We start from the raw sequence: 27,846 nt of genomic DNA on the forward strand, positions 1-27,846 counted from the left end.
AATAAACACAATGTCTGACCTATGGTGGCACAGTGGATAAAGTGTCAACCTGGAAGGCAGAGGTCACCAGTTTGAAACCCCAGGCTTACCCGGTCAAGAGACATATGGGAGTTGATGCTTCTTGCTCCTCTCCCCACTGTCTCTCCCCCACTCCTCTTTGAAATGAATAAAATCTTTAAAATTTTTTAAAAAGAAAAGAATAAACATGACAAGGTCATATTGGCATTTTAAGAAGACTATCCTTATTCAAACTAGAAAGCAAGAGAAAAGGGACTAACATGAAGACTACAGTTGGACTCCCGAATGAAAAATGGTAATGCAAACGCAGCAGCAGTGGGAGTGGAGAGAAAGGACTGATGGAAGTGTTGCTAAGGCAGTGAATATAATAGAAGTTGGTACTTAATTGGATATGGAAGATGAAGAAAAGAGTCTAGAATAAAGACTGGATATTGAGATGATTAGTATATGATACTACCAACACAGAAAACACTGAAACAATTACTTCTTCCATGTGGGATACAAATATTGATCGAATTACGACCTATGCAACTTACGATCATGATCATTCGATTTTCGACCACAATCGCTAGCCACAACTGCTCTGCATCTGGCAGCACAAGCGTTGCCCAGCTGCATACAACTGTGCGGACCAGCTTCCAGCAGCACTACCATCTCCGCGTGCACCATTTCAACTGTTATCCCAGACTCGGTACAGCAATTTGTGTTTTGTGTCTTGGATATTTTTCATCGAATCCATACCAAGATGTCTACCAAGAGGAAATTGTCTTTGCAAATATTAAACCAGTTGTACTGGTAATTCAGTGTTTTACTTAAACCTGACGAATGTAAAAATAAGAAACAAAATGGTGTAGAGATGATACAAATGGCATAAAATGAACAAAGAAAATGATGATATATAACAATAATGAAAGAAAATTATGATAAAATATGACTTAAAGATTTTTATAACATCATTTCACAGTACTGTACATATAGCCTACTCAACTTACAACCAAATTGTGTTACGACCAGTCTGTCAAAACCAATTGTGGTCATAAGTCGAGCACTAGCTGTACTGCCTTTCCATTAAGGCAGCATAAAATGATTACTCTTTCAATATCATATTAATCTTTTAACCAACTAAATCCCCAGGTATTTTTTACTTTTTTTTTTTTTTTTTTTTATCTTTCCAAAGCTGGAAACGGGGAGAGACAGTCAGACAGACTCCCGCATGCGCCCGACCGGGATCCACCCAGCACGCCCACCAGGGGGCGATGCTCTGCCCCTCCGGGGCGTCGCTCTGTTGCGACCAAAGCCACTCCAGTGCCTGGGGCAGAGGCCAAGGAGCCATCCCCAGCGCCCGGGCCATCTTTGCTCCAGTGGAGCCTCGCTGCGGGAGGGGAAGAGAGAGACAGAGAGGAAGGAGAAGCAGATGGGTGCCTCTCCTGTGTGCCCTGGCCGGGAATCGAACCCGGGACCCCTTGCACACCAGGCCGACGCTCTACCATTGAGCCAAGTGGCCAGGGCCTACTTTTGTTTTTTTATTTATTGATTTGAGAGAGAGAGAAACATCATTTGTTGTTCCCCTTAGTTATGCATTCATTGGTTGCTCCTTGTATGTGCTCTAACCAGGAATTGAACCTGCAACTTTGGTTTGTTGGGACAACCCTCCAAACAATTGAGCTACTTGGCAGCGTCCCCAGGTATTTTTTATATAAACTTACTCCAAGCTGATGCTTCCCAATTCTGTCATTTGTATATAGCTTTTTAACCCACTGTTCCAATTTGTGGCAATTCTCAATTTTGACGCTTTCATTTGATAATGTGTGAACTATAATTAAATATGAGAAACATAATTAAATGTATGGATAAATTATAAATTTACAGTCAGTTCTTTGTGTCTCTTTCATGTATGAGATAAATCCATCTGTCACAAAGAAGAGGGAATAGAAATTTCTATGTGACTCTACAAAATAGAAACAAGATTACAGCTATGAGCTGCAAGAAAAATTTTAGTTCTCTATGCGCTTTTCTAATGTTCATAGCTAAACAAAAATGGAACAAGATAGTAAATACTTTGTCTCTTATTGTGTTTAAGAGGATTCTGGGCTTATGGGAAGAATTTGACCAGAAGATCCTTCCAATAGCAAAAATAATGATGATAATTAATGATGAAGCCAAAATATGAGCTATGATTAAAATTTTCAAAAAATAAGTGTTTTTTTTTATTATAATTTAACCTTATATTGCTCTAGTGTTCAAATTCCTGATGATGGCAGGGGAGAACAGTTTCTCATAATTTAATAAAAATACTTTTTGGCTTAAATTATGTCAGGTTCTGAACCTCTTTCAATAGAATTGATAGTCTTCTTCCCTTTCTCAGGGTTATTTCTAGGCATTGAGCATGTGAATACATGAGGCAGCAGGGGTAGGGAGCTTCTTCTCCTTTTGCTGTTCTTCCAGTTCTCACTGGACTAAGCTGTTTTCAATCTTACCTGGTTACAAGGTATCCACAGTAGCCAGTAGTTATTATTGATATGTGGGTGGTCCCTTCTGGCTTCAGTGACCATTGTACTAAAACCTATTCCTGAAACTTATGGTCCGTCATACTCTACTATTACTCTGAAAGCTCTTTGTTCTTGCCTTAAGCCTTTTTATGTCCACCAATGTTCTCAAAACTTACCTACCTTGGAACATATGAAAATTTTTGATCCCTGACATGTCACTCTTAAGCTGAGAGTGACATAAACAGCAACCTTAGGATTATGACATTTTATTGTCCCTGCACCAGGCTTGATGTTGCACTGCACCAGACAACTTCTCTAAAAGACTTGCAATCTTTCTAGGATGCACATGAGAAAGTGAAGCATTCGTCTGAAAGTTTTGGAGTCACACAAACATACCTGCTACTTTTACCTGCCTCTCCCCATTACAAGGTTTTATTCCCCCCAAAAAGATGGCCAAAACCTTTCCTCTTACTCCTTGCTATTCTTATGACTTCTCTTTTATCAGATATCTATTGTCACAGTAATGCTGTATAACAAGTCATTCTAAAAACTGAGTGGCTTAAAATATATATAATCATATATAATCACTCCTACATCCACAGACTAGGACTTGGGGACTGGCTGGTTTAACTCAAAGCTGAAGTTTGAATATAAACCAGCTTCTGGTTCCCGTCCTCATTGGTCCAGTTGACTAGCAAGCCACATTCTTCTCATGACCATGGCAGAGAGGATAGTGGTAAAGGCCAAATCCATGAACATGCTTCAAGTTCAGCCAGGAAATCTAGTAAAATACTTCTTAATCACTGACAATATAACAGTAAGAAAACTCTAAGTTTGGTAGACTTTAATGGCTATATCTTAACATTTCTTATAGACTTACTGTTTCAGAGTATTAATCATACTGCTATAGTGGTCATTGGCAATGTCACTAATTTGTTTTGTTTAGTGATTTCATATTTTGCTCCAAATTTCATGGTTCATGAGTTAGAAACTAGGGCATTTCTTTATTTAGCATCATCTGGTCTCTAGATATGACATTGTTATTTGTCATTGCAAGTTTATATCTTAATTTAGGAAAATCAATAAGAACAATAGGGACAGAAGTCCTAGCACCACAGAGATCAGGAATGAATATGTACTTGTGTGAAACAAATAACAAAAGGGCCATCTCAAAGACATACACACAAACCATAAAATACCGGGAGAAGTCCTCAAATCTGCCACCATAAATTATTACTATCGCAAGGTGTGAAATCAGTAATGACAACAGCAATGATTCAAATTAATTGAATTCTTAGCTCCCTTATTGTTATCTTCATACCCAAATAGGTGCTCATACCTCTCTTTCTCTGACTGAAATCATTAGCATACCTTCTATTCTCTCCTTACATGAGCGTAATATGTAAGACATAAAATAAAATTTCTTTTTCTATAGGCAGTTCAAAAAATGCTAGAGTGAGTCTTATCCCCTTTGCTTAATTTTTCTGTAAAACTAACTATCCTAGACTCTGGGTTATAAAGGTGAAAAAAAGAACAGGTCACTGATTTGCAGAACTCATATTCTAGAAAAGAATTATAAATAGTAAGCAAATGAAAGATCGTTTTATATAGTAATAATTGCTATGAATTACGTGATGATGGTTGAAAAGGGGGTGGCAACCTCAGTTGGGTATAAGGAAGGAAAGATTTTCTATGAATGAATAAATTAATCAAAACAGCCAATATCCTTCTGTGGTAACAAATGACCCCAAAATCTCAGCAGGGCTGGATGCTCCAGGTCAAAACAACCCACAGGGTAACTGATATGTGTATGGTAATTCAGCAACACAGGCTCCTCAGTTTTCCTTATGCTGCAGCTGCACCATCTGAAAAAGCCCACTTCCTGATGTTATATTGCAGGGAAAGAAAGACTAGAATGTAGCACAATCAATGTATTTTTACTGTCATCCTCCCTTATGGCTCATTGGCCAGAACCAGTCACACAATCCTGCCAAACACCAACCATTCACTAGTACTTTGCCCTTGAGATGTGTATCCTTCTACTTTGCACTTTAGAAAGACCATCTTGCCTGCCTGACCAGGTGGTGGCTCAGTAGACAGAGCATGGGACTGGGACGCAGAGGATTCAGGTTCAAAACCCAAGGTCATCAGCTTGAATACAGGCTCACCAGCTTGAGCCTGGCATAGCTGGCTTGAGCATGGAATCATAGACATGATCTCATAGTTGCTGGCTTAAGCCCAAAGGTTGCTGGATTGAGCCCAAGGTCACTGGCTTCAGCAAAGGTTCACTTACTCTGCTGTAGCCCCTAGTTAAGGCACATATGACAATGCAATCAATGAACAACTAAGTAACTGCAACAAAGAATTGAAGCTTCTCATCTCTCTCCCTTCCTGTCTGTCTGTCCCTATCTGTCCTACTCTCTGATACTGTATCTGTCCCTGTCAAAAAACTAAAATCTTACCTAACCTGTCATGGTGCAGTGGATAAAGCGTAGACCTGGAATACTGAAGTTCCTGGTTCAAAACCCCAGGCTTGCTCGGTCAAGGCACATATGAGAAGCAACTATGAGTTGAGTGCTTCCCACTCCTCCTCCATTGCCTTTCTCTCTCTCTCTCCACTCCCCCTCTCTAAAAGCAATAAATAAAATATTTTAAAAATATATAAATTATGACCTGTGAACTTCCATGTTCATCTCCTAGAATTCTACCCATCTGAAAACAGAGAGAGGTGCGTTCACTTCACACATTTGCTTCTAATTCCTGAAATATTCCTGCCACCATTTACCTCCCTCACTTTCTCAGGGATAATTCTATACTAGTGTTTCACAAACCAGGATACTGTCATCTTTTCTGGGAAATTTTCCAGGAGTTCTCAAAGCTGGATTAGTGTCCCCTACCACCCTACACTTACCATGTACAGATGACCCTTGAACAACCTGGAGTTGAACTGACCCAGCACAGTCGAGAATCCATGTATAACTTTTAATTCAACAGTTGACTCTTTGTATTCGCAGATTCAACTGACTGCAGATTGAGAAGAGTCTTTTCGATCGATCGTGGTTGAAAATGCAAAAATACTGTTTTTAATTCACAGTTGGTTGAATCTGAGGATGTGAAGCCCCAGAGCTAAAGGACTAACTGTATTTACTGGAAAAAGTCCATGTGGTAAGTGGACTCATGCCATTAAAATCATGCTGTTCAAGGGTCAACTGTATTTGTCTTAGACTGCTAACTTATGAGGAGTATAATTGTGTTCTCTAACTTAAGCTCTTAAAAACATAAGAGGTATATATACATTAAAGAAAAAAATGGAAGAAAAATATAAACTAGAAGAAAGATGCTGGATTTTTTTAAGGTAGTTGACTAAGAATGTAGTATCATTTACACACAAAAAAGTTGGAGAGAATTACGAGAACAAGCAAGTTTAATGCAAGAAGAAAGAGAACTGGAATTTTTGAGTGCCTATCAAATCACAAGTACTAAGCTAGAAATATGGATAGTCATTTAAGGTTTGAACATAATGAATTTGAAATATTATTGGAATTATCATGAAAACATGTCCAAAAGATATTTTAGGTTGAATTCTAGTTGTCATGGATAAAGACACAGAAATTTGAAAATCATCCAGACAGATGATAAATAGTACCATTGTGTGGATCCCTGCATCTCAAATTCTGCATGATCATACTTGATAGAATACTTAATAGAATTGAGTCTGGATGAGACAACATCCAGCAAGTATTGGGTAATAGTGAAGAAAAAGCATATGACATCCTGAAGCAAGATGTAGTTATGAATTCTATAGAAAATACTCTATGGCAAATGAGAGCTAACAGAAAAAGTGTAAAGGTCAGATTAATTCCATTACACTTTTTATTGGTGCTCAGCTAGATTTTGCTGGCACAACTATGCTCCAATCATTTCACATTTCCTACATTTCCATGATGCACTATAAGTACCACAATTTCTGAAAAAAGTCAGTGATATTTTTAGGATAAAGAAGAAAAGAACCATGATGCTTGAGAGAAACAAGAGAGGAAAGTAGAAGGCAGGGGAGGAGATTTAACATAGAATCTTAATTTAATTTTATTTTTTTTTAATTTAATTTTTTTTTAGTTTATTCATTTTTAGAGAGAAGAGAGAGAGGAGAGAGAGAGACTGGGGGGAGGAGCTGGAAGCATCAACTCCCATATGTGCCTTGACCAGGCAAGCCCAGGGTTTTGAACCGGCAACCTCAGCATTTCCAGGTCGATCCTTTATCCACTGCGCCACCACAGGTCAGGCATTAACATAGAATCTTAAGAGGAAAATATATTTCAAGGGAGGAGAAAAATAGCTGAAGGACTACAGAAGTAACAGCTACACAGATGTTGAGTATAATCATAGTGTTTTTCTAGTGATTATTTCCAAATTCATCAAATTAGAAAAAGAGCCAGAGGAAGAGCAAAAGAAAAGGGAAAGCCAGTAGGAGGAAATGCAAATTATTTATTACTTGCTTAATGATGAAACAATTTTCAATTTACAAATACCAACTGGAAATTCTCTGAACAGAGAATAGTTTCATTTATTAGTCAAATGCTGCCTGCATCTCATTTTACTACTCTATATCCTTTGTCTTTGCTTCCAAGACTAGTTAACTCTGAGCACAAATCTGTGAAATGCAATATATTTGCTAGGTCTGCCAGACTGCAGAAGAATCACCTGTGACTGAAACAGTCAGTTCAATATATAGTATCCCATCTCACAACAACAGTAACTTTTGACCAGAGCTTAAAACCTCTTTGTTTCTTGTCATTTGTGAAGCTATATAAACTGTAGTAACTGTAAACAGAAAATCTTTGTCCATACCAGCTGAACTCTAGTGTTGTAAATATTGTTTCCATTGTGATGCTTTTTAAGCCTCTTTGATTTTGATTTCACTTATTCAGAATTTGTAATATATTGACTCATTGTTGGATAAAGTTTAACTCTCAGTTTTTCTAAAAATTAACTAATGAAATTATGTTGAAATGCATGCTGCAGAATAAATATTTAGATCTTTTTTAAGTGTTAAATTTAAGAACAAAGTTAAGCTGTTTTCTTTGCTATGAAATTTCTAAGAATTTTTAATATGCTGATACCCAATGTGACTTTCCAAGAGGCAGATATACTATGAGATGTTCCCAAATGTTATTTGACCTTGGAACCTTTTTCTCATAGAATGTATTTGGGGAAATATTAATACAGCTTAAAGCAGGCCAGTGCAGATTCCATTTATTTTGAGAGCATCTATTATGTGACAGGCATTGTGCTAGCACAGCCTGAACAAGCAGATTTAATTCCTGTCTGGGTAAGACAGACATTAAATTATAATTAACTTAATAAATCTAGATGTTCACAAAACTGTAAGAAAAATACGAAGGAATCTAAGCTAAGGCAAGGAGGTGAAATGATGTTTAAATTAAGACCTGCACGATGGGTATGACTTTGTCAGAGGAAGAGAAGCAACAGAGAACTCCAGGTAGAGGAAACAGCCAACGCAATGGCTCTGGGGCCAGAGAAATTAAAGCCAACCAGAACAACTGATAAGCAGTCAAGATGTCTTGCAGCACACTTTCTAGTTGGTAAGGAAGGCATGTTCTAATTCCAAAAGCATAAGGACTCTTCTAATTCCAAACCATAAGGAATCACCTTTTCCAGAAAATGATGAACTAGTTATTTAGGACTAATAAGCCACTAAGGATAACCTGAAGAACAGAAATAAAAATAAAAATTATCTCCTTGAAGGCAGCGGAGAGCTACTAAAACAAACACTTAAGGAAACACAATTCTAGAAGAATAAGGAAGTTCAGAAATGTTGGGTGTTTGTTACTGACCTCTCTTTACTTGAAGGCGTTAAACAGTTTGAAAACTTCAGCTGAGAGGCTGAGAAACTTAGCAGAGCACTCAGCATTTCCATGGGGTTTGCAGGGACAAAACTTATGTCTAAGGAGAAGGAACACAGGGTAAAGTACTGAAGGTCTTCAGGTGGGAAAAACCAGCGGACTACAACCTAAGTCTAAAGTGAGTATGCATAAAGTCTAAATCCCAGCTTCAGATCAGCTCAATCCTTGTTCCCATTACAATGGCCTCTCTTACCCTCCCTGCCAAAAGAAAGCAAAAGTAAATTCAGTAAAAAGGGTCATCATCCCCGAATCAAATTGTCTCTACAAATTATAATTCGATGAAAGGCACTAAAGTTTAGAAGAACACACCAGACTGAGGAAAAAAAAGGAAAACTATGAATAATATAGAACACTACTTAAGAAACATTTGGGACTGGGGTAAAAATGTCTAACACACCTTGAAGTTTCAGCACAAAAGAAATAAAAAATAGAGCAAAAGCAGTATTTCAACACCTAATGACCAAAAGTTTTCTAAAACTAATGAAAAATACTAAGCCACAGATATAAGATGCCCTGTAATTCCCAAGCAGAATAATTGCAAGGAAAACCACATCTAGACATGCCATAGAAAAACTGTAGAAAATAAAAGACATATAGCAAATTTTAAAACCAAGCAAGAATAGTATGTATTACCTTCAAAGAGCTAACAATAAATTTAAAAGCTGACTTTCCAACGAAAATAAAAAGCCAAAAAAACCTCCAAAATGTTGAAAGACAGTAATTGCCAGACTAAAATTCTATATCCAGCCAAATATTTACTCAAAAATAAAAATGAAATAAAAACACACTTAAATAAATAAAAGTTAATACAATTAAGTTTCAATAGATCTATATGAAAACAGATACCAATATAGGGTTTTCAGGGAAAATAATAATAGTTGATAAAAGCATGGGAATGATAAAATGAATGAGAACAAATATAAAGGATAAATATATATGTATGATAATCTAAATAAAAATTGACTGTATTAGAAATATGTCTTCACATAGATAAACGTGAAACAGTTACCAGGGGGAAAGGAAGGTGGGAGAGGGGTACAGTGAAGCTAGTGGGGGGAAGGGTGTGAAGAGGGACAAATATAAAATGACGTAAAATTATTTGACTTTAGGTGGTGGGTATACAACATAATCAACAGTTCAAATGTTATAGAAGTGCTCACCTGAAACCTATGTATTCTTATTGATCAATGTCATCGTTAAAGTTAATTTTCTAAATAAAAATTAAAAAATATGTCTTCATTTATATACTGTGAATTTTAATTTAATTTAAAAATTTTAAAAATATATGTCTTCATATATATATATATATATATATATATATATGAAGAGAAAGGGAGAGAACAAAAAAAAAATAAGAGGATGAAAGAGAATTTAAAACACAGAACAGCCTGACCAGGTGGTGGCGCAGTGGATAGAGCGTCAGACTGGGATGCGGAAGGACCCAGGTTCGAGACCCCGAGGTCACCAGCTTGAGCATGGGCTCATCTGGTTTGAGCAAAGCTCACCAGCTTGGACCCAAGGTCACTGGCTCGAGCGGGGGGTGGGGGGGGTTACTCAGTCTGCTTGAAGGCCCGCGGTCATGGCACATATGAGAAAGCAATCAATGAACAACTAGGGTGTCGCAACGAAAAACTGATGATTGATGCTTCTCATCTCTCTCCGTTCCTGTCTGTCTGTCCCTATCTATCCCTCTATCTGACTCTCTCTCTGTCCTTGTAAAAAAATAAAATAAAATAAAATAAAAAAATAAAAAAACACAGAACAAAAATAGCACACTTTTCAGCTGTAACCACCATCTTCCAGCAATTCGCCAAAATGACTTAAACAAAGGGAAAGAGAAAAGGCACTTGGTATATGTACTCTAGGCCTTTTAGAAAACATGGTGTTCTCTTGCTACATGCATGCGAATCTACAAGGACGGTGATATTGTAGACATCAAAGGGATAGGCGGAGATTCAGAAGATGGCAGCGGAGTAGGCGGATGCACAGATGCGCAGCTCTCAACACCAAACTAGAATACAAATCAATTTAGAAAAAATCAGCATGAAAAACCAACACTGAACTGCAAGAACAGCTCTCAAAAACCAAGGAGCAAAGAGGAAGCCACAATAATCCTGGTAAGGAGTGCCTGAATCTCCTCTGCTTACAGGAACGGAAGGGGGGGGAGGGTGAGGCTGAGAGCCCAGAGAGGATTTCACAGAGGAAAAAGAGCAGAAACTACTGCTCAAAGCCACTTACCTGGCGACCAGGGAGCAAGGTGGGTTGAAAAGACCAGCTTATCTCCCAAGTGGAAAGGACAGGGAGAGGGACAGACTGTGAGGGGCTAAGGTATGCAAGAAACGAAATAAAAAAGCTGACTCATTCGTGCTGAAGGCGGCCATAGCTGGGGGAGGGACTGAACCTTTCACAAAACAGAGCTGAAGTGCTTCCGGATCAGAGATCTCCGGACATCTATCCAGCTCCAATCAGCGCAACAAGACACAGCTGAAAACAAGAAGTAGGGAGGAGGGGCAGTAACTCAGGTCTCCATGGAGATCTGAGATACACCTCCCCCTACTGAAGCTGATGTAAAACCCTGCCCCCAGTGAGATTAGTTGGTGGAAGAGACCTTCAGCGTCTCAGGTTACACCCACAGCATTCCTGGTTACAGTTTCAAGGAAGCCCCCTGCTGAGATCAGTTAACAAGACTATCACCTGTTAAGAAAACAAACAAATCAAGACTTCAAAGCTGCCCAAATCCGAAAGTGAATTACAAATAATAGCTGATACCAACCCAAAAAGACCTAGAAATAACACAACTGAAAACTGGAGGCAGACAACACCAAGCCTAGACTCAACCAACTCTACAAATAAAAAAAAAAAGAAGATGAGAAGACAAAGGAGTGCAATCCAAATGAAACCACAAGAGACACCTTCGAGAGATGAACTGAGTGATATGGAAATAATCAAACTTCCAGATGCGGAGTTCAAAATAATGATTATAAGGATGCTTAGGGATCTTAGAACAACAATGGAGGGGCAGTTTGAAAACCTAAATAAAGAAATAGCAAACCTAAATAAAGAAATAGCAAGTATAAAAAAGAATCAGTTGGAGACGACAAATACAATATCAGAAATAAAGACCACAATGGAAGGAATTAAAAACAGGATAGATAGAGCAGAGGATTGAATCAGCGAGTTAGAGGACAACTGGAATGAAGGCATGAAAGCAGAGAAGAAAAGAGAAAAAAGACTCAAAAAGTCAGAGGAAACTCTTAGAGAGCTCTGTGACAACATGAAGAGAAATAACATCCGCATCATAGGGGTTCCTGAAGAAGAAGAAAAAGAACAAGGGATAGAGACTTTGTTCAATCATATCATAGCTGAAAACTTCCCTAAATTAATGCAAGAGAAACTCTCACAAATCCAAGAAGCACAGAGGACTCCATTAAAGAGAAACCCAAAGAAACCTACACCAAGACACATCATAATTAAAATACCAAAGCTAAGCGATAAAGAGAAAATATTAAAAGCTGCAAGAGAAAAAAAAGTTATCACCTACAAAGTAGCCCCCATAAGGATGACATCTGACTTCTCAACAGAGACACTTGAGGCCAGAAGGGAATGGCAAGAAATATTCAAAGTAATGCAGAACAAGAACCTACAACCAAGACTACTTTATTCAGCAAGGCTATCATTTAAAATCGAAGGAGAAACAAAAAGCTTCCCAGACAAAAAACAACTCAAGGAATTCATTACAACCAAACCAATGCTGCAGGAAATATTAAGGGGCCTGGTGTAAACAGATCAAAGTGGGAAAAGAATACAGAAAAAAAAAAAAAAAAAGGAATACACCGTTAAAGAAGAAAATGGCAATAAACAACTACATATCAATAACCTTAAATGTAAATGGATTAAATGATCCAATCAAAAGACATAGGGTAGCTGCGTGGATAAGAAAACAGGACCCATACATATGTTGTCTACAAGAGACACACCTTAGAACAAAAGACACACATAGATTGAAGGTAAAAGGATGGAAAAAAAAGTTTCATGCAAACGGAAATGAAAAAAAAAGCTGGGGTAGCAATACTTATATCAGACAAATTAGACTTTAAAACAAAGGATATAGTAAGAGATAAAGAAGGCCACTACATAATGATAAAGCAAGTAATCCAACAGGAAGATATAACTATTATAAATATCTATGCACCTAATATAGGAGCACCCAAATATATAAAACAGACTTTGATGGATTTAAAGGGCGAGATCAACAGCAATACTATAATAGTAGGGGATTTCAATACCCCCACTAACATCACTAGATAGATCCTCAAGAAAGAAAATTAACAAAGAAACAGCAGACTTATTGGAAACACTAGATCAACTCGATTTAATAGATATCTTCAGAATCTTTCACCCTAAAGCAGCAGAATATACATTCTTTTCAAGTGATCATGGTACATTCTCTAGGATAGACCACATGTTAGGGTACAAAAGTGCTCTCAACAAATTTAAGAAGACTGAAATCATATCAAGCACTTTCTCCGATCACAACGGCATGAAACTAGAAATGAATCACAGCAGAAAGCTCAAAAATTCTCAAACACATGGAAACTAAATAGCAGGGTGTTAAATAATGAATGGATTAAGAATGAGATCAAAGAAGAAATAAAAAAATTCCTAGAAACGAATGACAATGAGCATACAACAACTCAAAATTTATGGGACACAGCGAAAGCAGTGCTGAGAGGGAAGTTCATAGCACTACAGGCACACTTTAAGAAGCTAGAAAAAGCTCAAATAAACAACTTAACCCTGCATCTAAAAGAATTAGAAAAAGAACAGCAAGTAAAGCCAAAATGTAGTAGAAGGAAGGAAATAATAAAGATCAGAGCAGAAATAAATGACATAGAGGCTAAAGAAACAATACAGAGGATCAATGAAACTAGGAGCTGGTTCTTTGAAAAGGTAAACAAGATTGATGAACCTTTAAGTAGACTCACCAAGAAAAAGAGAGAGAGGACTCAAATAAATAAAATTAGAAATGAGAGAGGAGAAATAACAACTGACACAACAGAAATACAAAATATTGTAAGAAAATACTATGAAGAACTGTATGCCAAAAAACTAGACAACCTAGATGAAATGGACAAATTCCTTGAAACATACAATCTTCCAAAAATCAATCTAGAAGAATCAGAAAACCTAAACAGACCGATTACAACAAAGGAGATCGAAACAGTTATCAAAAAACTCCCAACAAAGAAAAGTACGGGGCCCGATGGCTTCACAACGGAATTCTACCAAATATTCAAAGAAGAACTAACTCCTATCCTTCTCAAACTATTTCAAAAAATTCAAGAGGAAGGAAGATTTCCAAGCTCCTTTTATGAGGCGAGCATAATTCTGATTCCAAAACCAGGCAAAGACAACACAAAGAAAGAAAATTATAGGCCAATATCTCTGATGAATATAGATGCTAAAATCCTCAACAAAATATTAGCAAACCGGATCCAACAATATATGGAAAAAATCATACACCATGATCAAGTGGGATTTATTCTGGGGAGGCAAGGCTGGTACAATATTCGTAAATCAATCAATGTGACTCATCACATAAACAAAAAGAAGGAGAAAAACCGTATGATAATTTCAATAGATGCAGAAAAAGCATTTGATAAAATCCAGCACCCATTCATGATCAAAACTCTCAGCAAAGTGGGAATACAGGGAACATACCTCAACATGATAAAAGCCATCTATGAGAAACCCACAGCCAACATCATACTCAATGGGAAAAAATTAAAAGCAATACCCTTAAGATCAGGAACAAGGCAGGGGTGTCCCCTTTCACCACTCTTATTTAACATAGTCCTGGAAGTCCTAGCCACAGCAATCAGACAAGAAGAAGAAATAAAAGGCATTCAAGTTGGAAAAGAAGAAGTAAAACTATCATTATTTGGAGATGATATGATATTGTATATAGAAAACCCTAAAGTCTCAGTCAAAAAACTACTGGACCTGATAAATAAATTCAGCAAAGTGGCAGGATATAAAATCAATACTCAGAAATCAGAAGCATTTTTATACACCAACAATGAACAGTCAGAAAGAGAAATTAAGGAAACAATCCCCTTCACAATTACAACCAAAAAAATAAAGTACCTAGGAGTAAACTTAACCAAGGAGACTAAAGACTTGTACTCGGAAAATTACAAAACATTGATAAAAGAAATCAAGGAAGATACAAACAAGTGGAAGCATATACCGTGCTCATGGTTAGGAAGAATAAACATCATTAAAATGTCTATATTACCCAAAGCAATTTATAAATTCAATGCAATACCAATTAAAATACCAATGACATACTTCAAAGATATAGAACACATATTCCAAAAATTTATATGGAACCAAATAAAAGGACACAAATAGCCTCAGCAATCTTAAAAAAGAAGAATAGGGAGATGACGTCAGAGTAATGGCGTGGTAGGAAGCGATACCGATAAATCTCCCCCAAAACTCAACAAGATCTTCAACCAGAAACAGAAAAACCTATACTTGGAGCCTCCAGATGATTCGCAATACACCCGAAGGTATGGTCGAGTGAAAAATTGGCTAAATATATAACCAAACCCCGAAGGAAATAAGGAGTAAGAAATGCTCCGCCTTCCTCACTAACCTAAACAGGGCGGCTTTCTCTGGTAACTGTGAATATAGAAACGGAGGCAGGCAAAGGGGGTGAATAGATCCAGGCCACGGCACAAACGGCCGAACCAGGCTGTGGCACGGAGATCCAAGCCAAGGAAAAACTGATCCTGTGGCAACCCGGGCAATACAAGCTAACACTCGCGCCAAACCCAAACAAAGAAAGACAAGCGGGGCAGCCATTTTACCCGTTCTCTTGGTCTGTGCGCAGTTAGTGGGCGAGAGATTTCTTCCTAAGCCCCGGAAGTGGGTGCCCGTGTTACCCCACAGAGAGGCAGAGTCAGAGGCCTTTCTGTGGGCCGAAAGCAGAATCTCTGGGCAGCCCCAGCGCCCTGGGAAAGCCGCGCACGGGAGGGTGCGAGAACTAATTCCAACGGTGGAGATTTTCCGTGCTAGTGGGGGTTTCACTCAGAGGGAAACGCGGCCAGCCTCATATCCTGGTCTGCGCGCGCACATAGGGAGTGAAAGATTCCTCCGAGTGCCTCGGCAGTGCGCGCCCGTGTTATCGCACAGAGGGGCAGAGTCAGGGGCCTTTGTGTGGGCCAAAGCAGAATCTCGGGCCACCCCAGCGCCTTGCAAAAGCCGTGCACGGGGACGGAGCGAGAGCCAATTCCAATGCTGCAACTTTTCCATGCGGTTGGGGGTTTCACTCAGAGCGTGAGACTGCTGGCCGGATATCCTGGTCTGCGCACGCAGATAGCGAGAGTTTCCTCCAAGCGCCCCGGAAGTGGGTGCCCACCTGTGTTACCGGACAGAGTGGCAGAGCCAGAGGTCTTTGAGTGGGCGAAAAGCCCACCTGATTATGCTAGCAGCTCTGACTGACTGAGCCTTACCCAGAGCCCTGTGCTGAGTGGAAATAGAGTGGGGAGTTGCCAGCTCTTTGAGCCTCTTACGATCCAGGCAGAGGCAGCAGCAACCCCATAGCTGGATTATCAGGCTACTAATTGAGGAAGGAAAGACTAGGAGAAAGGCTCCAGGAACACGGACTCTCTCACTGTCAGAGCCTATAAATGCCAATGAGCCTCGACTGCCAACGAGACTAAAGCACAATACATGACATTGCCATAGAGATTTATCAACTGCAAACCTCTACCTGAGCGTGCCAAAGGGGCAGAACCCAGGGTACAGAGTCACCGACCAGGAAGAGGGAGAGAAAAGAAAAAGCAAGAAGATAACCTCTCAAAATCAAGAATAATCTGCAGACTTTATAACCTATCCCACTTTATTATATTTGTTCGTTTGTTTCTCTTATATTCATTCTTGATACTTTTTTTCCTCCTCCAATTTGGCCGATTAACTCTCTGCCGGTCTTACTCTCTCCTCTCCTTGAACTACACTACCCATAAGTGTTACGTCTCCCATTATCTTTTCTCTCCTCTTCCTTTCTCTCTATGAGGGTTGCACTCCAAAACCCTTAACTCTCTCTCTCTCTCTCCTTTCTTTTTTCTTCTTTTAGTGGTTCCCTCTTTTTTTCTCTCTCTTTCTTTTCTCCCTCTATATTAGTTTCTACCTTTCTCCTTTACATCTCCTCTCATTCAAACCTCAATAACAAACAAATTATCTTATCTGGGACTCTAACTTATGTTTATGGCATTTTGGGGGTTTTTTACTTCACCTTTTTAACTCACTAGCAGTGCTCCCATCCCTGGCTCTCCATTTTATCTAGTTCTTATTCCACTAAATACAATAGTAATTTTTTAATTTGTCCCCCCATTTTTCTGTTTTCCTCTTATTCCTCTCATCATAACTCTTAGACAACCAACACCTAAAAGCAAATCATTTTATTCTTGACCCAAATTTTTTCCTTATTTGCTTTTTGTGGGTCCACACCCCCCTTTTTTTTTCCTTTTTTTTTTTTCTTTTCTTTTTTTTTTTTTTGCGCCTTTATTACTTTTCCCCAATTCAGGCCCTCCATCACAGGCATTGTTTGTTATAATTCACAGTTCACCACAAGATTTTCTCAAGAAAGAGGGGAGAGGAGAGGAGAGGAAAAAAGGAAGGGGGAATAATTTCCTTTTTTAAAAATTTTTATTTTATTTTATTTTTCTTTATTTCATTATTAATTTTTTTAAAAAGAAAAACAACTCTTCGATTTTTTATTTTTTTAACTTTTTATTCTTTATTAAATCTCATTAATACTATCAACAAAACCACCCTCAGATGCCATTAAGGAAGAGAAAATCGAATATCATGGATACAAAAGAAAGAGAGGTAACACAGCTAGATGAGGAAAAATCTATGGAGAAAAAATTTAATATATTGGAAACCTTGGAGCTAAATGACAGAGAATTCAAGATAGAAATCCTAAAAATCCTCCGAGATATACAAGAGAACACAGAAAGGCAATTTAGGGAGCTCAGAAAACAACTCAATGAACACAAAGAATATATGTCCAAGGAAATTGAAACTATAAAAACAAATCAAACAGAGATGAAAAACTCAATTCACGAGCTGAAAAACGAAGTAACAAGCTTAGCTAATAGAACAGGTCAGATAGAAGAGAGGATTAGTGAAATAGAAGACAAGCAACTTGAAGCACAACAGAGAGAAGAAGAGACTCAAAAATTTTAAAAAATGAGATAGCCCTACAAGAATTATCTGACTCCATCAAAAAGAATAACATAAGAATAATAGGTATATCAGAGGGAGAAGAGAGAGAAAATGGAATGGAGAACATACTCAAACAAATAATAGATGAGAACTTCCCAAGCCTGTGGAAAGAACTAAAGCCTCAAGTTCAAGAAGCAAACAGAACTCCGAGTTTTCTTAACCCCAACAAACCTACTCCAAGGCATATCATAATGAAATTGACACAAAACAACAGCAAAGAAAAAATTCTCAAGGCAGCCAGGGAAAAGAAGAATACAACATATAAAGGAAGGCCCATTAGATTCTCATCAGATTTCTCAGCAGAAACTCTACAAGCTAGAAGAGAGTGGACCCCAATATTTAAAATCCTGAAAGAGAGGAACTTTCATCCACGAATACTATACCCATCAAAGTTATCCTTCAAATATGAAGGAGAAATAAAAACATTCACAGATACAGAAAAGATGAGGGAATTTATCATCAGAAAACCCCCACTCCAGGAATTACTAAAGGGGGTTCTCCAATCAGATACAAAGAACAAAAAAAAAACAGAGCCACAAGTAAAAGCTCCAAGAAGAACACAATAAAACCAAATTTAAACTGTGACAACAACAAAAAGAAAGAGGGGGAGAAGATGGAGATTAACAGTAGCAAAGGACGATGGAGTGCAAAAGTACTCACAAAATAGTTCGCTACAATGAACAGGGTAGGGACCCTTTTCATTACTCAAAGGTAACCACCATTGAAAAAACCACCACAGAAGCACATGAGATAAAAAAGATAGCAACAGAGGAAAGATGTATGGAATACAACCAAATAAAAACAAAAGATAGAAAAACGAAAGAGAAGGATCAAACAAGACACAAAACTAACAGAAAGCAAGATATAAAATGGCAATAGGGAACTCACAAGTGTCAATAATTACACTAAATGTAAACGGATTAAACTCACCAATAAAAAGGCACAGAGTAGCAGAATGGATTAAAAAAGAAAATCCAGCTGTATGCTGCCTACAGGAAACTCATCTAAGTAACAAGGATAAAAACAAATTCAAAGTGAAAGGCTGGAAAACAATACTCCAAGCAAATAACATCCAAAAAAAAGCAGGTGTAGCAATACTCATATCGGATAATGCTGACTACAAGACAGGAAAAGTACTCAGAGACAAAAATGGCCATTTCATAATGGCTAAGGGGACACTGAATCAAGAAGACATAACAATTCTTAATATATATGCACCAAACCAAGGAGCACCAAAATATATAAGACAGCTACTTATTGATCTTAAAACAAAAACTGACAAAAATACAATCATACTTGGAGACCTCAATACACCGCTGACGGCTCTAGATCGGTCATCCAAACAGAGAATCAACAAAGATATAGTGGCCTTAAACAAAACACTAGAGCACCTGGATATGATAAACATCTACAGGACATTTCATCCCAAAATGACTGAGTATACATTTTTCTCCAGTGTACATGGATCATTCTCAAGAATTGACCATATGTTGGGCCACAAAAACAAAATCAGCAAATTCAGAAAAATTGAAGTTGTACCAAGCATATTTTCTGATCATAAAGCCTTGAAACTAGAATTCAAATGCAAAAAAGAGGAAAAAAATCCCTCAAAAATATGGAAACTAAACAACATACTTTTAAAAAATGAATGGGTCAAAGAAGAAATAAGTGCAGAGATCAAAAGATATATACAGACTAATGAAAATGACAATACGACATATCAGAATCTATGGGATGCAGCAAAAGCAGTGATAAGAGGGAAGTTCATATCACTTCAGGCATATATGAACAAACAAGAGAGAGCCCAAGTGAACCACTTAACTTCCCACCTTAAGGAACTAGAAAAAGAAGAACAAAGACAACCCAAAACCAGCTGAAGAAAGGAGATAATAAAAATCAGAGCAGAAATAAATGAATTAGAGAACAGAAAAACTATAGAAAAAATTAATAGAACAAGGAGCTGGTTCTTTGAAAAGATCAACAAAATTGACAAGCCCTTGGCAAGACTTACCAAGGAAAAAAGAGAAAGAACTCATATAAATAAAATCCAAAATGAAAGAGGAGAAATCACCATGGACACCGTAGATATACAAAGAATTATTGTAGAATACTATGAAAAACTTTTAGCCACTAAATTCAACAACCTAGAAGAAATGGATAAATTCCTAGAACAATACAACCTTCCTAGACTGAGTCAAGAAGAAGCAGAAAGCCTAAACAGACCTATCAGTAGAGAAGAAATAGAAAAAACCATTAAAAACCTCCCCAAAAATAAAAGTCCAGGCCCTGACGGCTATACCAGTGAATTTTATCAAACATTCAAAGAAGACTTGGTTCCTATTCTACTCAAAGTCTTCCAAAAAATTGAAGAAGAAGCAATACTTCCAAACACATTTTATGAGGCCAACATAACCCTCATCCCAAAACCAGGCAAGGATGGCACAAAAAAAGAAAACTACAGACCAATATCTCTAATGAATACAGATGCTAAAATACTAAACAAAATACTAGCAAATCGAATACAACAACATATTAAAAAAATAATACATCATGATCAAGTGGGATTCATCCCAGAATCTCAAGGATGGTTCAACATACGTAAAACGGTTAACGTAATACACCATATCAACAAAACAAAGAACAAAAACCACATGATCTTATCAATAGACGCAGAAAAGGCTTTCGATAAAATACAACACAATTTTATGTTTAAGACTCTCAACAAAATGGGTATAGAAGGAAAATATCTCAACATGATAAAGGCCATATATGATAAACCATCAGCTAACATCATATTAAATGGCACTAAACTGAAGGTTTTCCCCCTTAAATCAGGAACAAGACAGGGTTGTCCACTCTCTCCACTCTTATTTAATGTGGTACTAGAGGTTCTAGCCAGAGCAATCAGACAAGACAAAGAAATAAAAGGCATCCATATCGGAAAAGAAGAAGTAAAGGTATCACTTTCTGCAGATGATATGATCCTATACATCGAAAACCCCAAAGAATCCACAAAAAGACTACTAGAAACAATAAGCCAATACAGTAAGGTCGCAGGATAAAAAATTAACATACAGAAGTCAATAGCCTTTCTATATGCCAACAATGAAACAATTGAGAACGAACTCAAAAGAATAATCCCCTTCACGATTGCAACAAAAAAAATAAAATACTTAGGAATAAACATAACAAAGAATGTAAAGGACTTATATAATAAAAACTATAAACCATTGTTAAGGGAAATTGAAAAAGATATAATGAGATGGAAGAATATACCTTGTTCTTGGCTAGGAAGAATAAATATAATCAAGATGGCTATATTACCCAAAGCAATATACAAATTTAATGCAATTCCCATCAAACTTCCAATGACGTTTTTTAAAGAAATAGAGCAAAAAATCATCAGATTTTTATGGAACTATAAAAAAACCCGAATAGCCAAAGCAATCCTAAAGAAAAAGAATGAAGCTGGGGGCATTACAATACCTGACTTCAAACTATATTATAGGGCCACGACAATCAAAACAGCATGGTATTGGCAGAAAAATAGACACTCAGACCAATGGAACAGAATAGAAAGTCCAGAAATAAAACCACATATATATAGTCAAATAATTTTTGATAAAGGGGCCAACAACACACAATGGAGAAAAGAAAGCCTCTTCAATAAATGGTGCTGGGAAAACTGGAAAGCCACATGCAAAAGAATGAAACTGGACTACAGTCTCTCCCCCTGTACAAAAATTAACTCAAAATGGATCAAAGATCTAAACATAAGACCTGAAACAATTAAGTACATAGAAGAAGACATAGGTACTCAACTCATGGACCTGGGTTTTAAAGAGCATTTTATGAATTTGACTCCACAGGCAAGAGAAGTGAAGGCAAAAATTAATGAATGGGACTACATCAGACTAAGAAGTTTTTGCTCAGCAAGAGAAACTGATAACAAAATAAACAGAAAGCCAACTAAATGGGAAATGATATTTTCAAACAACAGCTCAGATAAGGGCCTAATATCCAAAATATACAAAGAACTCATAAAACTCAACAACAAACAAACAAACAATCCAATAAAAAAATGGGAAGAGGATATGAACAGACACTTCTCTCAGGAAGAAATACAAATGGCCAACAGATATATGAAAAGATGCTCATCTTCTTTAGCTATTAGAGAAATGCAAATCAAAACGGCAATGAGATACCACCTCACACCTGTTCGATTAGCTATTATTAGCAAGACAGGTAATAACAAATGTTGGAGAGGCTGTGGAGAAAAAGGAACCCTCATACACTGTTGGTGGGAATGTAAAGTAGTACAACCATTATGGAAGAAAGTATGGTGGTTCCTCAAAAAACTGAAAATAGAACTACCTTATGACCCAGCAATCCCTCTACTGGGTATATATCCCAAAAACTCAGAAACATTGATAAGTAAAGACACATGCAGCCCCATGTTTATTGCAGCATTGTTCACAGTGGCCAGGACATGGAAACAACCAAAAATCCCGTCAATAGATGACTGGATAAAGAAGATGTGGCACATATACACTATGGAATACTACTCAGCCATAAGAAATGATGACATCGGAACATTTACAGCAAAATGGTGGGATCTTGATAACATGATACGAAGTGAAATAAGTAAATCAGAAAAAACCAGAAACTGCATTATTCCATACGTAGGTGGGACATAAAAGTGAAACTAAGAAACATTGATAAGAGTGTGGTGGTTACGGGGGGGGAGGGGGGAATGGGAGAGCGAAAGGGGGAGGGGGAGGGGCACAAAGAAAACAAGATAGAAGGTGACAGAGGACAATCTGACTTTGGGTGATGGGTATGCAACATAATTGAACGACAAGATAACCTGGACTTGTTATCTTTGAATATATGTATCCTGATTTATTGATGTCACCCCATTAAAAAAATAAAATTATTATAAAAAAAAAAAAAGAAGAATAAAGTGGGAGGTATCACACTTCCTGATATCAAGTTATACTACAAGGCCATTGTACTCAAAACAGCCTGGTACTGGCATAAGTACAGGCATATAGATCAATGGAACAGAACAGAGAACCCAGAAATAAACCCACAGTTCTATGGACAACTGATATTTGACAAAGGAGGTAAGGAAATACAATGGAGTAAAGACAGCCTCTTTAACAAATGGTGTTGGGAAAATTGGACAGCTACCTGCAAAAAAATGAAACTAGATCACCAGCTTACACCACTCACAAAAATAAACTCAAAATGGATAAAAGACTTGAATGTAGGCCGTGAAACCATAAGCATCTTAGAAGAAAACATAGGCAGTAAGCTCTCCGACATCTCTCAGAGCAATATATTTGCTGATTTATCTCCACGGGCAAGTGAAATAAAAGACAGGATAAACAAATGGGACTATATCAAACTAAAAAGCTTTTGCACAGCTAAAGACAACAAGAACAGAATAAAAAGACAAACTACACAATGGGAGAACATATTTGACAATACGTCTGTCTGATAAGGGGTTAATAACCAAAATTTATAAAGAACTTGTAAAACTCAACACCAGGAAGACAAACAACCCAATCCAAAAATGGGCAAAAGAGATGAATAGATACTTCTCCAAAGAGGACATACAGATGGCCAATAGGCATATGAAAAAATGCTCCACATCACTAATGATTAGAGAAATGCAAATTAAAACCACAATGAGATATCACCTCACACCAATCAGAATGGCGCTTATCAACAAAACAACACAGAATAAGTGCTGGCGAGGATGTGGAGAAAAGGGAACCCTCCTGCACTGCTGGTGGGAATGCAGACTGGTGCAGCCACTGTGGAAAACAGTATGGAGATTCCTCAAAAAACTGAAAATCGAACTGCCTTTTGACCCAGCTATACCACTTTTAGGAATATACCCCAAGGACACCATAGAACGGCTCGAAAAGGAGAAATGCACCCGCATGTTTGTGGCAGCATTGTTCACAATAGCGAAGATCTGGAAACAGCCCAAGTGTCCGTCAGATGACGAGTGGATTAAAAAACTTTGGTACATATATACTATGGAATACTACTCAGCCATAAGAAATGATGACATCGGATCATTTACAATAACATGGATGGACCTTGACAACATTATACGGAGTGAAATAAGTAAATCAGAAAAAAAACTAAGATGAATCCATACATAGAAGGGACATAAAAATGAGACTCAGAGACATGAACAAGAATGTGATGGCAACAGGGGCAGGGGGTTGGGGGAGGGGGGATGGGATGAAGAAGGAGAGAGGGGTTAGGGGAGGGGAGGGGCACAAAGAAAACCAGATAGAAGGTGACAGAAGACAATTTAACTTTGGGGGAGGGGTATACAGCACAATCAAATGTCAAAATAATCTAGAGATATTTTCTCTCAACATATGTACCCTGATTTATCAATGTCACTGTATTAAATTTAATAATAAAAAAAAAAAAAAAAAAAGGGATAGGCGCTGTTCAGAAAGGAATGTCCCACAAATGTTACCATGACAAAACTGGAAGAGTCTACAGTATCACCCAGCATGCGGTGGGCACTGCTGTGAACAAACAAGTTAAGGGCAAAATTCATGCCAAGAGAATCAAGGTACATAGTGAATATATTAAGCACTCTAAGAGCCAAGATAGCTTCCTGAAAGGTGTGAAGGAAATGATCAGAAAAACAAGAAAGCCAAAGAGAAAGGTACCTGGGTTAAACCAAAGAGCCAGCCTGCTCCACCCAGAGAAGCGCCCCTTGTGAGAACCGACGGAAAGGAGTCTGAGCTGCTGGAGCTTGTTCTTTATGAATGCACGGCAGGATAAGTGTAAAAATAAATAAATAAGAGACCCCACTACATTGATTTTTAAAAAATAGCACAAAATCAAGGGGAAGCTAAATAAAATGTTTCAAGTTTCTTGCATTGTTCATAAAGTGATGAAACAATAAATTTATACTATATTTTATAAATCAAGAATTTATGTTGCAAGATATACAGCAAGCACTAAAAAAATATAAAAAAGTAGATAACTTACTTTTGACAAGGAAATATTGAATTGAAATTTTTAATCAAACAATAATGATTAGTTAATGAATTTGTCCTACCACCATAAATAACCAAAAAACTGGACAAATGACATGAAACAACTGTTTTAAGACGTTGCATTAAAGCCAGCAAAGGGCTGTGATCGCTGAGAGAAAAGGAAAACAAATGAGGGAGGACCTGCTATTGCCCCAGCTTTCCGGACAATCATTTTCAAGACTGTAACACAGAAAGGGCTTAACTAAACAGGGCGTGGACAGATAGTGAACTAAGGAACTAGAAATCAGTTTGAGAAGATGGAGGCAGCTGGGATTTATGAAACTACTACTAGAGAGAAGGGAAGTATGCAGGAAAATTTTCCAGAAATCTGCCTCGAAAACCTGCTACTAAATAACAAGCTCTGTATAGTTAGATAAGCCTGGCTATGGACGGGCAAAAAAGATCAAAACCAGCTGAACAATTCCCAGAGTTTATGCAGAGCTGGGAGACATTATAGTTCCAGCCAGTCAGGGTGAAGAAACTTTTTTGAATATCAAGGGCATTTGGTAAAGTCCCAGAAGGGTCATAGCTTAACAGTAGAACTTAACTGGCCCTAGAATTAAAGTTGCTCTAGATCTATTCTATAAAAAAAAAAATAAGGGGGGGAGGGGAGTGGGAATCTTAAAAGGATCCAGTTGATCCACAAAAGTAACACAAGAAAAGAAAGCATGAATTTCACTCAGAGAAGTATGCCAACACCAGGCAGTGTGTGTCTTTCTTCTAGGACAAGGTGAGAACAATATTATCAGTGGGAACATAAACAGGTTAGAGCACCACTATCCAATAGAAATTTAGCGCATGCCACATACATAATTTTAAATTGTCAGGAGGCCACATTAACTTGTGACTTGTTGGCACCTCCCTCTTGGAAATGCAGGGTTCCTCTTAGTCTCAAATCTTACAGGACTTAGAGCCACAAGGAGACCCACAGGCAGCAAAAGGCAAAATCACCTAGGTGAGGAGAAGTATGTTCCTGATGTATGCTACTATTTTCTGGATTTTGTTTTTTTGGTTTTTATTAGATAAGCCTGCAATATTTCATTGTATATAAGCTATTACAGCAGTCCCTACTCAAATTTATCTCAAACTTACATCACTCCCCATGATTTTATTTTCAGCTGTCCTTTATGGGTCTGAAAAAGTATGTCACCAAAACCGGTGTCAGAAAAGTTTGCAGTAGAGACATTTTTTGCTTTTCCTGAGCAAGCATTTCCTTGAGAACTTTCTATAGAAGAGTTGTGATTTTTCTCATTAAAAAACAGGTGAAATAAGACCAACAGCCATAATTGGTAACTCTTGTTCAAGAGTAAGAAAGTGAAAGTCTTCCTCATGAAAGGCATTGAAAAACTGTCTATTAAATTTCAATAAATTATAAGCAACCTACTCAGCCTCTTTTTTAATGTATTTTTATAGCAGTCTAATATTCTTGTAATGGTAGAATAATGGTAATCCTCATGTCCCCTATATATTGAATGAATAATGACCTGTAGTTCTATTTCCTTAACTTATCTCAGTCTTTCCTAGGCTGCTCAATCCTTTCTGGTTCAAGATTTAATTAAGATGTTACTCCGGTGCTTTTTAAACACTAGATTAATGGCTACTTGTCATTAGATCATTTTTTACATGGAAAAAAATGCCATCACAACTTCTACTTTTAGCTATGAAATTATAGCTACTAGCAGATCAAAACTCATACCAAAGACAACTAGAAAAGCTAGATAAATTTTTTTAAATCACTTTAGAGGCACTAAAAGCATCAAAGTGACCAGAACTTGAGGGGTTAAGCATTTAAAGAGACAAAAGGCTCATTGAAATGAGGATGTCAAATATCCTATGTGCCAGTTTTTCCTTTTGAGACATTTTTGAAATTTTTAGGACTTTGGAGAAAGAAATAAGAGGTTGGTCAATAAGAAAGCAGAAATTAGAAGTTAGGTAGAGTTTTCAGTGGTCTCAAGTTGCTAGGGAAATAACAATTTGAGTTCAGGTCACACAGGGCAGCCAGGACTTGAAGAACCAAGAGCCTATATTGAAGAAAAGAGAATGTTTAATAAATAGTGCCAGGGCTATGGCATACCTGAATGAGGGAGAGAAATCTTGACCTTTACATCTCTCCATCAGAAAAAAAATTACTTCCAGGTATATTTTAGGTTTAAATGTAAAATTTAAAACTAAAAGCTTCCAAAAGATAACATAGAAAACTATATTAAGATTGGCAAAACAATTTTTAAAATAGAACCTCAATAGCACTAACCATAAAAGAAAAGACTGATCAATTTAACTATATTAAAATTAAGAATTAGGCCCTGGCCAGTTGGCTCAGCGGTAGAGCGTTGGCCCAGCGTATGTAAGTCCTGGCTTCTATTTGCTGTCAGGTCACACAGGAGAAGTGCCCGTCTACTTCTCCACCCTTCCCCCTCTCCTTCCTCTCTATCTCTCTCTTCCCCTCCTGCAACCAAGGCTGCATTGGAGCAAAGTTGGCCCAAGCACTGAGAATGGTTCCATTTCCTCCACCTCAGGCGCTAGAGTGGCTCTGGCCGCAGCAGAGCGATGCCCCAGATTGGCAGAGCATCGCCCCCTGGTGGGCATGCCGGGTGGATCCCAGTCCGGCTCATGTGGGAGTCTGTCTGACTGCCTCCCTGCTTCTAACTTTGGAAAAATAAAAAAATTAAGAATTATATTTTCCTTTTTTTCATTTTATTTAGAAAATTAAATTTAAAGGGGTGACATTGATCAATAAGAGTACATAACTTTCAGGTAAATATTTCTATAACATTTGAACTGTTAATTATGTTGTATACCCATCACCCAAAGTCAAATCATTTTCCATCAAAAGATACTTTTAAGAATATGAAAGAGAGACCCTAGCTGGTTGGCTCAGTGGTAGAGCATCGTTATACAGGAGAAACAACAATCTGATTCTCCACCCCTTCCCCTCTCCCTTCTATCTCTTCCCTTCCTACAGCCATGTTGAGGATGGCTCCATGGCCTGCCTCAGGTGCTAAAATAGCTTGGTTACCAAGCAACAGAGCATCACCCCAT

General features: G+C 37.7%; 1 pseudogene; it reads left to right on the forward strand.

Annotated features, from left to right (window-relative positions):
* Positions 1–10,246: 10,246 nt before the first annotated feature.
* LOC136388416 (large ribosomal subunit protein eL21-like) lies at positions 10,247–24,550 on the forward strand (annotated as a pseudogene).
* Positions 24,551–27,846: the final 3,296 nt, after the last annotated feature.

Source organism: Saccopteryx leptura, chromosome 1 (assembly GCF_036850995.1).
Source record: "Saccopteryx leptura isolate mSacLep1 chromosome 1, mSacLep1_pri_phased_curated, whole genome shotgun sequence".
In the NCBI taxonomy this organism is placed as follows: domain Eukaryota; kingdom Metazoa; phylum Chordata; class Mammalia; order Chiroptera; family Emballonuridae; genus Saccopteryx; species Saccopteryx leptura.